General features: G+C 49.2%; 1 protein-coding gene across 2 annotated transcripts in view; it reads right to left on the minus strand.

Annotated features, from left to right (window-relative positions):
* The window catches only part of LOC126575635 (matrix metalloproteinase-2), a 175,101-nt gene that overhangs the window by 115,903 nt on the left and 46,698 nt on the right, over positions 1-12,500 (minus strand). The window contains exon 1 of one of the 2 annotated variants that reach the window (XM_050236430.1): positions 2,753-4,352. The exons of the other annotated variant lie outside the window; for it this stretch is intronic. The gene's annotated coding sequence lies outside the window, so the exon portion shown is untranslated. Of the gene's footprint in view, positions 1-2,752; positions 4,353-12,500 lie in introns of those variants that run through there. 2 annotated transcript variants of the gene reach the window in all.

Genomic DNA, 12,500 nt, shown 5'->3' on the forward strand with positions numbered 1-12,500 from the left:
TTGGTGGCGTAGTGAATTTATCGTCCAAAAACCGTTCTCAAATCAAACGCAAAGTTTGTAGCAAACGCCCTTGTGGCGAATGTTGTGCTGTGGTTTCCCCGTATTCCTAGCTGCCCGAACCGAGGGGAGAACCGGGTTTTAAACACATTTTTCAGCCAAATATACATTCTTCAAAGTGATCAGAAACAGTAAGCTGATTCCGAAAGTTCGTCCGCAAATCCGTACGCGCAGATCGGCGAGGGAGTGAGGGCTATTACGCGCCGGCGTGGTCGCTGCCACAGCCTCTCGGAGCCAAAGTAGCGCCCGAGGAGGACTAAGATTGATGATGCGGCCCCCTCCAAAACGACCGACCTACGCACGTTTCACATTGCGTGCCCCCGGTCTCGGCTACCCGGAAGTAAAGGTTTACCGAGAGAGAGAGAGGGAGAGCACCCACACCGAACGCCAAAAGTATCGGCCGGCCAAGGGGACCCCCATGGCGAGAGGGAATGAGGAAATAAAATGGAAAAATATTCCGAAAGCCGCAAAATTTATATGCTACAAATGTAAATGTGTTGGCCACCACTCCCGGTACTGGAACATTGGTGGAGCTCGTTACGTGCGGCCCTCCCTTCCTCTCCGTTCTCGCTGCGGTCGTACCACGGTGACGCGGTCGCCTTTAGCAAACTTGTCGGTGGCTCCGGTGGCCAAGGTGGCACACACATTACGTCCTAATTTTTCACCTGCTTGCGCTCGGTAGGCTCGTGGAAACACTTGGATTTTCCGGCCCGAACCACGTGGTCGTGCTCTCCCGTGGCCGTTAATCATTTTCCGAGCTTGGCGTCCGAGAAACGTGAATGCGTAAGCAAAGGATGAAAGTTGCCCATAATGGAGCTAACTTTTGGCCACTAAACGGAGCCGGCCACCGTTTACGATACTCTGGCTCTTGGATGGTATTGGTTTAACCATTTGATTTGCAGCACAACCCCCGCGTGACCGATGAGCCTCGCTGTCGTCCTATCGAGGCCTATTTCAGAGAGGGATTTCATGGATTTTCATTCCGAATCGAAAATCCATTTCCAGTGTCCAGCATAAGGGGATCAATGGGAAGCTCTCGGTTCGGAGGGTGGCAGAAGTTATAATAATGTATTTTTTAATCTTTTCACTCTCGAGCTCAAACTCGAACCCTTCACTCACTCACTCACTCGCGGTCCCGTACGTAAATGTCAAAATAACAAATTAATAAAACACGGTCATGATTTTCCCACCCAGAAAACAATCACCATTTGGGGTCGCGAGCATTTTATTATTCTGGTGAAGTGTTTCGTGGCAGGGGTTATTTTTCACTTTTGTCCTACACCCTCTGATCCCTGATGGAGTGTTTTATTTTTTCCCGGAGAGAAGGCCTTTTCGGGGAATGGCAATCCAGGCAACAGGGAACCTGTAAACACACAATCCCGTGCCGGACACCGGCCCGCCACCTGACGTGCTTCCGTGGTGTTGTGCGCATCAAGCGGGTATTATAATAATTTAAGCATTTTCCGCCAGCAACCATCATGAGGTTTGCATTTCTTTTTTTTTTCGCATGACGCAGTTGGATTGTCCACTGTAATTGGGTCGAAAAGTGTGGCGCTGCAGTTCAAATGTCCACCAAACACATACAGACTCGCACACACAACGTGACGGACTAACGACAAACTGAGCGAACGCTACCAGCACACTAAAAAGGACTGCCACTGTGTCGCTTATGCTGCATTTCGCTCTGTGTCACTTCATGAAATCAATTTCCGATTTTATAAATACAAAAATTAATTCCATCAATAATTGATTAACACACTTCCACGTGCCTGCCCATCGCCGTGCGTTCATCATGTGGTATCAAAATGAGCCTTCCCCCCCTATTGAGCGACGCCAGGATAAAGCCAACCTTTTTTAAACCTCCCATACGTGTGCACCCGAGGTGACTGAAGTAGATTTATGGTTGGAATAAAATAAAAGACAAGCGAAAAGGCACATTGGGTGTGATTATCAGCAGTGATAGCATTGTGTGGATGAACGTTGCACTAAATGAACGCATTTGGAAAATAACGGAACGTTTACGCCGTGTGCCGCTGAAAGGCACAAATGCATTTTAGAGAAGAATGCAATTCAATTTTCGGCGAACGCTTCCAATACTCGCAAGCGCATAAAAGTGCATTCATCTCTGGTGAACCAATAAAACTCCCGCTCCGCTCCGCTCGCGACCCACAAATTGCAATTGACGTGTTGATAATTGTCACTTGCCAACGGAAACGAACGACCAACAACTCCCCCTAAATTGCGAATGAGGGCGCAAGAGAAGCCCAGGGGCCCAGTCATCCAAGACCTCGCGTGCCAAGTGGGTGGACAGTGAACAGCGTTCAATTGGAAAATAAAATCCTGCCACCAACCGGCATCACGGGACAACGTGTGGCATCGTCAGTAAACCGGGAGTGAGGAAAGGAATAAAATAAAATAGAAATACGAGCCACCGAGGCGCGGCAAAAACCGAACGTTGAGCCTGCAAATGACCGCGCCATGGAACTACGCGAGCGAACTAGCGAGCGAATGGTGGTGCCTTGCAGTTTGTGGAGCAAACAAAGAGACGAAACAGATCCCAGATCCGACGAAAACATCGCGACATCAAGATCTTTAAAGCGGAAACTCCCACTTAGACACACACGTGTACACGTGCGCGTATCATGTGGGAGGGGTGGATGGGAAAATGGAAAATATACAACAGAGTTACACTCACTTGCTAGTTGTTGCCAGGGACGTTCTCGGACCGGGGGCTTGCCTCCATCGCTGGCGATGACGACGATGATGATGATGATGTTGCTGATGCTGTGCAATGTGTGGTGATGACGGTCGCCGGGCCTAGCCTGGTTTGGCGAGTGCATTTGACACTTGCGAAAAGCAAACACAGGGACACCAGGGCCCTACATCTTCTCCGCAGGACATGGAAAAGCTTCAGGGATGGTTGCTTCCAATCGCCAAACCGCAGCAAATCAACCCGGTGCCGGTTCGTGTCGCGCTCCTTCTCGGGAACGGTCTAGGGCTACCGATGGAGGCGCAGGTGGGTCATAAATTTTCCAACCCAAAACCGGGACCCAACCAACCGACCGACCGACCGACCGACAGCATCGCGGTGGTGGTGGTCGCGTGCCGCCCTGGGAGGCGATAAACGACGCTTCCCGGGCGCGAAATGACACGCTCGCCGTCAGCGGCCATGGGATTAGTGTTTTCCGGGGCCACGTTGTGCACCTTCGCGCACCGAGTGTCCTGCCCGAGGTCCGATGGTCGGATCATTTGTTTGGAGAGGGACCGTATGTTTTTCCTTTCCTTTTTTTTCTATCTTTTGCTGGCACGTTCAATTGCGCGAGCTGTCGCGCACCTCGCACCGGTGATAAGTGTTTGTAAGCTGGCCTGTTTGGTTTCGCTCAATGACCGACCGTTTTTCCGCGACCGGAGCTACCCGGAAAACGAGCAACACTTTAAGCAGATCGAGGGAGACGAAATTTAGATCACACTGAGGATTGAGACGGCTAATTTTCTAACTTCACTTCATTCCCTGTCTTGCGATGAGTTTTGGAGTCAAACACTTTCTTCGAATACTGTCACACTGCCACCGTCGTTGGCCCGGCCAGTTGCGCGATGCACATGCTCCTTCCTAGCCAGCCTAGCGTCCGTCCAGTGAGGCCAGAGTGTCGTTGGTGTGTTTGAAAGTACACTCTTAGTAGCGGAGGAGCGAGCGCAAGAACACAACCACTCGTCACAAGACCTGGCCAATGACTAAATTTACAGTTTGCAACTCCAGAAGGACTCAACTCCAGAGGACTGCTGCTGGCGCTGCTGGTGCTGGTGGTACTAGTGCTGCTACTAGTGGGGTGATGCCACAGGGCACAAGGGATCACCCGGTCACACTTGACTCACCAACACACCAGTCGGCCGGCCACTCGCATACAAACGTGCGCGCGCGCGCATACCATCACACTCACTCACACTTTGACGCTCTGCCACTAAAAGGCTCTGTGGCCGCCGCTACCGATGGCCAGGGAATGCAATCCGCTCATCCGCGCTTCCTTCCGTGTCAACTGCGGCGCCTGCTTGTGTGTCATTCCATTCCACGAACCCGTCGTGCCCCGAACGATGGCACCCGAACGACAGTATCACCACCACCACCTTCTCGCTCCTTCGGTTGGTTCCCGGTTCCCGGATATGCACCGGCCAGCAGGGCCAGGGCTGGCCAGGATTACGATGCTCGTGCTGGCGATGGGTCGCTTCGCTCGCTCGTGCTATCCTGCACTGGCACGAACCACACCGAGAGCTCACTCAGGGGATCCACTCCATTCACTTCAACGCTCGATGACGGTCTAACTGGTCACAGCCTACCCAGCTCAGCGCCGAGCATGCCAACGCATCGTCGAACGCAGCGCACACGAACCCGGACCGAAGCATGCGCTGCGTTAGTGTACGTGCGAAGGGAATGTCTTCCCGCAGCAGCATTTGCTCGCGCAACGATCCGACGAACAACCGTCGGTTCGGTTTCGGTTCGGGTCTGATAACGCGGTCAACGAGACACTCATTTTCTCGAACGCCTCCGCTGCCATCCCCTGAGTGACTCTTCCGGGAAATTCCGGGTTTGCCATCTCTTTCGCTCTCTTTCAAAGTAAGCTTTGGTTGACGGACGAGCCCAAACCGTCGCGTGGTCAGCTGTTTTTGCGAAGGAAAAGCTCATGAGCCTCACGAAAGAGGAGCGGGAGGCTTGGGGTGGCTTGCAAACACTCACTCCCAGACCCGGACCCCAGAAAAAATGGACAAAGAAAATGCTCAGCGAAAAGAAAGCTTTCGCCAGCAGCGGAAACTCACCACTCACGAGGCGAGACTTTCACCACGGAATTTACTAACACGCGAGTCCTTTCCGCCGCTGATGATTGGGGCCACATTGCGAGCTTTCAGCTTCCAGCGTCCCCCTGGGGCATATGATGATTTGTAATGAAAATAATAAATAATCATCCAACACATGCACACATCGGACTATGAGTGACTCTCTCATGTACAGCCATGAGCCGCATCTTTCCCATTTGGACCAACGTTTTCAAGGCCGGTGCCCATCGTGGCATAAAAACTACTGAGTTGAGTTTTAATAATAAATGTTGAAACGTTTTTTTAAACAATAATGTAAACCTTGTTGTTTTTGGGCAAAATTAAAAAAAAAACACCACTTTTTCAACTTCAAACTTCTACCAAAAATCGAAAAATTGAAAAATCAAGGAAAACTCAACGGGGTTACATGGAGAAACTTATAATCTATCAAAAGAATATCGATTTTTACATTTCTGATAACACATCACACGGCTACGATGGGCACCGTTTTTGGTAAAATTTAAAAGACTTGCCTCCTAAGAGTTAAGCGACGAACCCGGTTTGATCATAGTGTGATCATCGCTACTTGGATAAACTTATCAAAACTTAATCTAACAAAAAAGTATGAAAAGGGGGGCCCCGTTAGGGCCAGGGCCCCCAGTTTACCTGTTTGGTGGCTCAGAACACAAACAAATGAATGTAATCCTCATTTTCCATAAAAAGAAATAGCAAAGAATTGTGCTGTTTGGTGTCCCTTTCGAACGGTGATGACAGCTCACACGGGCTACATCACTCACCTCTGGAGGGAAGAACAAGAGGAGGAATGTATTCTTATGAATAACATGTATGCTACCTCTACTGGTGGGTGAGAGGGACCCACTAACGAGTGGCACTCGAGTGGAAAGCGGATCGCGAAAAAAATTTCGGAGTGAAATTGAATGGAAGTCGCGACTCGACACCGCGCGCTACGTCAGCCACAGACACTCTCGAGGTTGCACTAGCACCAAGGGCATCACAGTTGCCCAGTCAGCCCAGTAATCCGAGAGAAGAAAATAAATTTGAATAAATCCGGTTCGTCAAATCGTGCAGAAAGCACCACAGAGACACCGCAGACAGTGCAGACAGCAAGAGAGAGAGGGAGAGAGCCCGCGCACGCCAGAGGAAAACTTTCCAAACTGCATGTCCTTCGAGTATGAATGTGTGTGGAAATGTAGAATGATGAATTACAAATCCGCTGCTTCTCCGGTGTTTGTTTTTTAGCAAAGCGGATAGACAACGCAAGGAAGATGTATGCAAAACTACGAAACGGCGAACGGCGATTCCGATGTCAGTGTTTGGTCCCTGGAGGCAAACTGCGATTGGAAACGCGTGTTGAAACCGAAAGAGAGGGAATGTCCGGAGTGCATTCGATCCTTTGATCTTTCGCTACTACCACCTCCAGCTCCAGCAGCAGCAACTCCAGCAGCAAAACAAAAAAGCTAGATACTGGGAACCGCGGCTCGCGTTTTTAGGAAGCTTTTTTTGCTTTGCTCCTTCGCTTCTCCTCCTGTTTCGTTTGGCGCTTTCCCCGGGGGGTTGGCGTTGGCAGCGCTTTCCATTCCGCCTTCATCACTGAAGCGGATTCCATCGAACCATACATATTCATGAGCGATGATTTATGATCTAATTAAATGTTCCGCTTATGCTTCCGCCCCTTGCACCCCCCAATCACGGCCAACCACCCCCCTACCCCCTCTAGGCCTAGCTGGTGAGAGGCTGGCTGACCGCCATATCTGCGCCTACTCGGTATCACATGCCCTTAGCCTAACTTTGCATCAACACACTTCCCTTCCGCGTCCGTCGAGAGTCGGTGAAGATGAATATCTGGGAACCATGGAAAACGCCAAACTCAACCGTCCCGCTCCCTGTCCGCTCTCTGGCCACTCCCTGTCCTATCCCTGCAGGAAGTGGGCCATGTAAACCAATTTGTCAATTAGTTTTCGTGCGCTGCCCAACTTTCTCTCCTGACCTGCGGACCCTCTTCCTGTTCATCATTGTCATATCGCGCTCACTCTCTCTCTCTCTCTTTCTCTCTCTTTCTCTCTTTCTTTCTCTCTCTCTCTCTCTCTCTGTCTCGCTCTCTTTGCCCATTTTATGCTGCCCGCGATGGTGGACCTACAGCAGTGGCAAAGGCTCGTTTAAAATGATGTCCTTTGCGGCCCACATTTCTTTTATCTCTCTCCAAGTGCGCCGAAAAGGGCACTGTTTTGCCGTGCGGCGTTTGCGCCAAATGAATGCAGCAGAAAGTAATCAATCAGTGGTAGGTCGTCATTAGAAAACGGAAAAAGAAAGAGGCGCAGGATTTAAAATCTCCTTCAAAATGGCTTTCTTTTTTTTTCTCTCTTGAGACTGCTGACTCACGTTCAAAGTATCGCCATTTTATCCATTGTCGAGATGTTTCGGTGGAGGATTTTTTCCTCCCCCTGGCTCTGATCACTTCCGATTAATGTGGAAAATTGCTGATCACTTACACAGAGTTCAACACAAAGAACATGATTTTCAATGAATTACCACCGCGCCACAGCTGCTGCTGCTGTTGCCCAATATTGTCCGCTGCTTATAAGACTCACCTGAAAAGAGAGGAGAAGAAATTTGAAAATGTTTTAAAAAGACTTTTTCAATGAAAGAAACCGCTTGTTAACTCTCTACTCCAAGTGCTGCTGGTGTTGCAAGAGAGGGCAATATTTAACCAACGACGCACTTTAACGCCTCCAGCATAAGACGGCATTGTGCCCGTTTGACGCTCTAGCGTCGCGTATATTCCAATGAGCTTGCATGCATTGTAGTGGGTACTTCCCTACCCCTCTACCTCACCCCACAACCCAGCGTCACACACAATTGGCTTTATCAAATTTCTTGCTGGCACCACGGTACCCGATGTGGTGTGGTTTGATTTGTTCGTTTCGTGAAGCTCGCGGGCAAAACTTAAACCACGTCGCGTCGACAATTGAAAAGAATTTTAAAGTAACTCACTACCGCAAAACCACTCCACGTTGAAGTTCACCAACCCAACGGACCGGGCTTCTTGTGGCGCCACAGGTTCGCACATATTATTGCCCGTGTTCCGTGTTTTTGTCCCTTTATTTCGCTTCCATCGTTTCCATCTCGAAAGGCCACCGGGAAGTAATAGAAAATGGTGCTTACTTTGGAGCAGCGGACGGAGGGCAACCCCCGAATGACCTTCCGACTTCTCGACGAGGCTTGCTCCTTCGGGACACGGTGGCATGTGCCGGTGATGCTGTTGAAGCTGATTCAGCATACACACGCCCGGCCGCGTCTGGTTTTTATTTCGATTAATACCAAGCCCTTTACCACTGGCTGCCACACAGATTCTTGTGTTCAGCTACTCAGCTATTGACTCCCTGACGTTTCGGTGGGCCGGATTGCGTGGGATGGGACAGGGTAAACACATTCATACACCCACCAAACATGCCACATGCGCGGATGCACGATTAACGTGCCACATTATCATCATCATCATAATCGCATCGCTTGTAGAACATGAGCTCATATTTTGTTGCCGCGAGGCACGCGTCTGCCCACCAAGGCGTAAAAGGGAACGGGATGGCTACGACATAAGCATAGGCCCAGTACGCCTCCATTTGAGCGCAACAATATGTGGCGCTCGCTCCACCACCACCACCAGGAACTGCGGTATGAATGATGAAAAGATGGAAAAGGAGTACCGGGAAACACCGGGACGGTGGTGGTGGTGCTGGGAGTTGTTGTCCGATCGCTCGTTTTTCTCGCTCCTTTTCAACCATTCCATTCACGTAACACGCTATAAATAAACACTTTTATGCGCAGCGATAAATCGTCTCATTAATTGGTTTTTAAACATCACCAGAGATAGTAGTGGTGATGATAATGATGATGGTGTTCGCGATGATGAGGACAATTTGTTATCCATTGTAGCTCATCAGAGTGAGCTCAAGAGACTTGTCCGTCTGTGCATGCAAGTGTTTTGGCAAACAATCACTTTCCGGTACAAAAATGAATATTTGAAAAACATGACCATGTCCTTAAGATTCCCGTCCTATCCTTCAGCGACAATTCATCAACAGAAACAGGAAAAGCCATGTTCTCGCACCCTTCCGCAAGCAGAAGAACGAGGAGTAGTGTGTTCGATAGTCGCCTTCCCTGAAGAATACGGAACAAATGACCGTTTCGTTCGTGGCCCCCTCCCCGGACTTAAGGGAAAAGTTCTCGTCCAGGAGAGGTGTTGCTTGTCCGATGGGGTGCGCCCCAACGTACGTGCCACGAACGGAAGGAAAGACGAAAGGAAGGAAGAAATATGTTTTTTCAACACCGAAAACTATTTGTGTACATAACTCAGCCCGTGATCGTGACAAGCCAAGGAGCGCTTCCGGTTTTGCGACAGGCCAAGCGGAGCAAACGGTTGCACTAACCGTTCTGACCGTTACGGAAGGAAACCTGTTGAGTGGCGAGCTTTTCTCGATAGCCGCACGATCTCTCCGTCACTTAAACTCTTTCCATTTCCTGACCGCGTCCAGGAGGGCCATTCGGGTATTTCTTCAAAACGATACCCAACCTGTCTCGCCTGTATGGCTATCGCTTATGCAGATGGTGAGGAAGCGAAGCGCTTTGCATATATTTGCCCATCCCTGGAGCCCAAGCTGTTTATGTGTGTGGACAGTGAAATATGTTTTTTTAATAGAAACGGAATCCATAGAAGACGTCCTGTAGAGTCTGACCAGCTTTTGACGATTTGACAAATTTCGGCAAAGCCGTGTTTCTACCAGGAGGCTATGATATGCATGCAGTCAGCGCCTGCACTCGCTTTCTCGCTCAAAGCCAGCTACGGTTTACCTGCGAATAGAACATTTACGTTCTACATTCGCACATACAAGCTTAGCCTGCTACGATGTATATAAAACAGTAATTCGACGTAGTAAAGTGATCCAAAAAAGTACAAAAAACGTCTAAAATTTTAAGGAAATTCATCAGTGCGATTTATAAGACTAGAAGCCAATTTGAGGCACATAAAAACTATAAATTTTTGACGCACATTATGCATAAGGATTGGCAATATAGCTCACTGTGAACCCCGCAACTGGCGCTACATAGACTGCGGTTTTGGGCTTTGAAGCCCAACGACCAATTTCCACTTCCAGGAAGGCAGCAAGTCCTCGAGCACAGACCCTTTCCATGCTGCACTGACTCTGTTACACGAGTTGGAGCTTAACACAAGCCACACTCATACCAGACTCTAAAGTAGCCTCAGTAAGGAGCGGATGGAGCGGATGTGGTGAAATTTTACACCCCCACCGGTCCCTTCGACTCTGTCTGTACGGGAAACAATTGTTACTTCCAGCCAAGGGACAGAGAGCAACAGAAAGGATAGAGAGAGCCTGCTCTAGCCGTCCGCTATTTACGGTCTGGTAATAAAACTAAACACCGTTCATCTATGTAAATCTTCTTAACTAACGACCACGCGAAGCCTCGGAGTCAGTGGAGAGGCCTCAAAATACCGCAGCATTTTCGGATACACACGTCGATCTCGGACGGTCCGATGGTAACGTGGTAACGCACCACGGTTCTATGTACGAGCCTTCCGGAATTCAATCCTAACCATCTTGTCTCACGCAGCTTCCCCAGCGAGTGGCCCTTTCTTGCGGATATAAATCCGAAGGAAGTATGCCGACCAAGGCCCCGGGTTCTCCCCGGACCTGAACGGAGGATGTCAATGTTTAATTACCATTCTCTAACCCTATGCGCATACTCATGCACGCATTATGCTACCTAATACACAACCATGTACCCGCCGCCATACCATCAGCGAGCCAGGGATCTTGTGCCACGGCGCGAGGGGTAAGGATGATTGAGAAGGAGGCTTGTTTTCAATGTTGCTCGATAGTGTTTAGATAAACAGTCTGGTCTTAGTGTAGAGCAACATCCTACAAAGCATTAGCCCCTGGTAGACGCCACTATTTCACGAGGATTTTAAACCTTTTTCCCTTGGACCACCGGGAAACACCGGAAACTATCGTCGACGGCTCACCGACGGCAGCTGTCATTGGAGCTGTTACATCTCATTCGGGAAAGGGCAGAGTGAGACACAAAGCTGTGTGCCTTCTCGCTCAGTCATGAGTAACCTGAAAGCATGTCCCGGCATGTCCTGGTACGGATATGTACTTCTAAACTGTATTTCACAGCCTTGATCATTAAACAACTGTCCCATCGAGGGAAGATGATGTGAGCACGACTACCGCCCGGATGTTGTGTGCCGCGATACATACGAGCTACCTTCGGTGACTGAGCGCCTGGTTGGGCCCCGATGTTTCCATTATTTCCCGACATCCCTGGAACTGCACACAGGCCTGCTTAGATAGCTAGTTGGCTAGCAACCCCCAAAGTGTGGATCATAGCTACCTCTGATCTCGGTATGCGGTCCTGCTAGCAACCAGGGGACTTCCAAAAAAGCCAAAATTTACCCAAAACTTTCCCGCAGGGCGCGACATTCACGAAACTTAATTAATTAGCGAGGACAGCACGGCGGTAACTGAATCAATTCCGTCAAATTGCATTCCATGGAATGCAAAAAGCAAACCATCGATTGATTGACAGCCACCGGCGTGGTGACACCTGTAGCTGCGGGATGAAGGCAAATGAAGAATAGGAAAGCGGAAGGCCACCCTCGGTTTTTCTCTAAACAAACACGCCCCAGCCCCCCTGGGAGGGTGCCGAAACCATACAAACAAAAACGTTGTGGTAAGTTAGTTAGGAAAAGTTTTAAAATTAATACTTTTTAGTTTGGAAAATATCTAAGCAAAGCTGTTTGGTCAGTAACAGGAGTGAATGGCCCGGTAGCAGGTTTCCCGGTGTGCTGGGTTTCGAGAGCGATTAAACACATGATAGCACATGATATGGAGTGAGGTGTATTACATATAGTCCGATACCGGACATCCCTCGAGCGTCGGTCGTAATTATTCAGTTTTCACACAGTTAGAAGACGTATAAGTTGCTCTCTCTCTCAGTTTTATGACGGCTTAATGGAGGAAGCTGTGAAACGTCTGGCCATTACATAAACGGTAACATCCCAATCCTGTACATAACTCAACAGGTCGTCGTCTCATGTCGATGCTAACCTTTTTCTTTCCTTTAACAGTTTTGTGAACTACCGACAACCAAGCAGACAGACTTGGCAGGATACGGATGCTGATTTAAACCTAAATCGAACCCTATCTACTGGAGTGACAAGGAAGCAACCAGGGAATGAATAAGCCTCCGCTTATGTACGATGCTCGCTCGAGTGCATAATACTGTGAACAACGAAATAGTTTTGCGGAACGAATGAATCCCCACGTTTACCAAACAAGAAAGGAGAAGCGAGATGGAAGTTCAAGGACTTTAGTGCTAGAGTACGAACAGAAGTACCTTCCACCAACACGAACCTTCAGCTTCATGAGCACATTATCCTGAGATGGATCAGCTCACGGTGTGGCGCGCATAAAATAATTCTTTATTTATCATAAATTTATTGCCATCGACGATCGCGAACAATTGAGCCTCGAGGTGGCACGTGCAAGCAGAAAGCGTGAAAACGGTTCCAGCATAAGCTGTTTATCATATCGTGT

The sequence above is a fragment of the Anopheles aquasalis genome, chromosome 3 (genome assembly GCF_943734665.1).
Source record: "Anopheles aquasalis chromosome 3, idAnoAquaMG_Q_19, whole genome shotgun sequence".
Classification (NCBI taxonomy): domain Eukaryota; kingdom Metazoa; phylum Arthropoda; class Insecta; order Diptera; family Culicidae; genus Anopheles; species Anopheles aquasalis.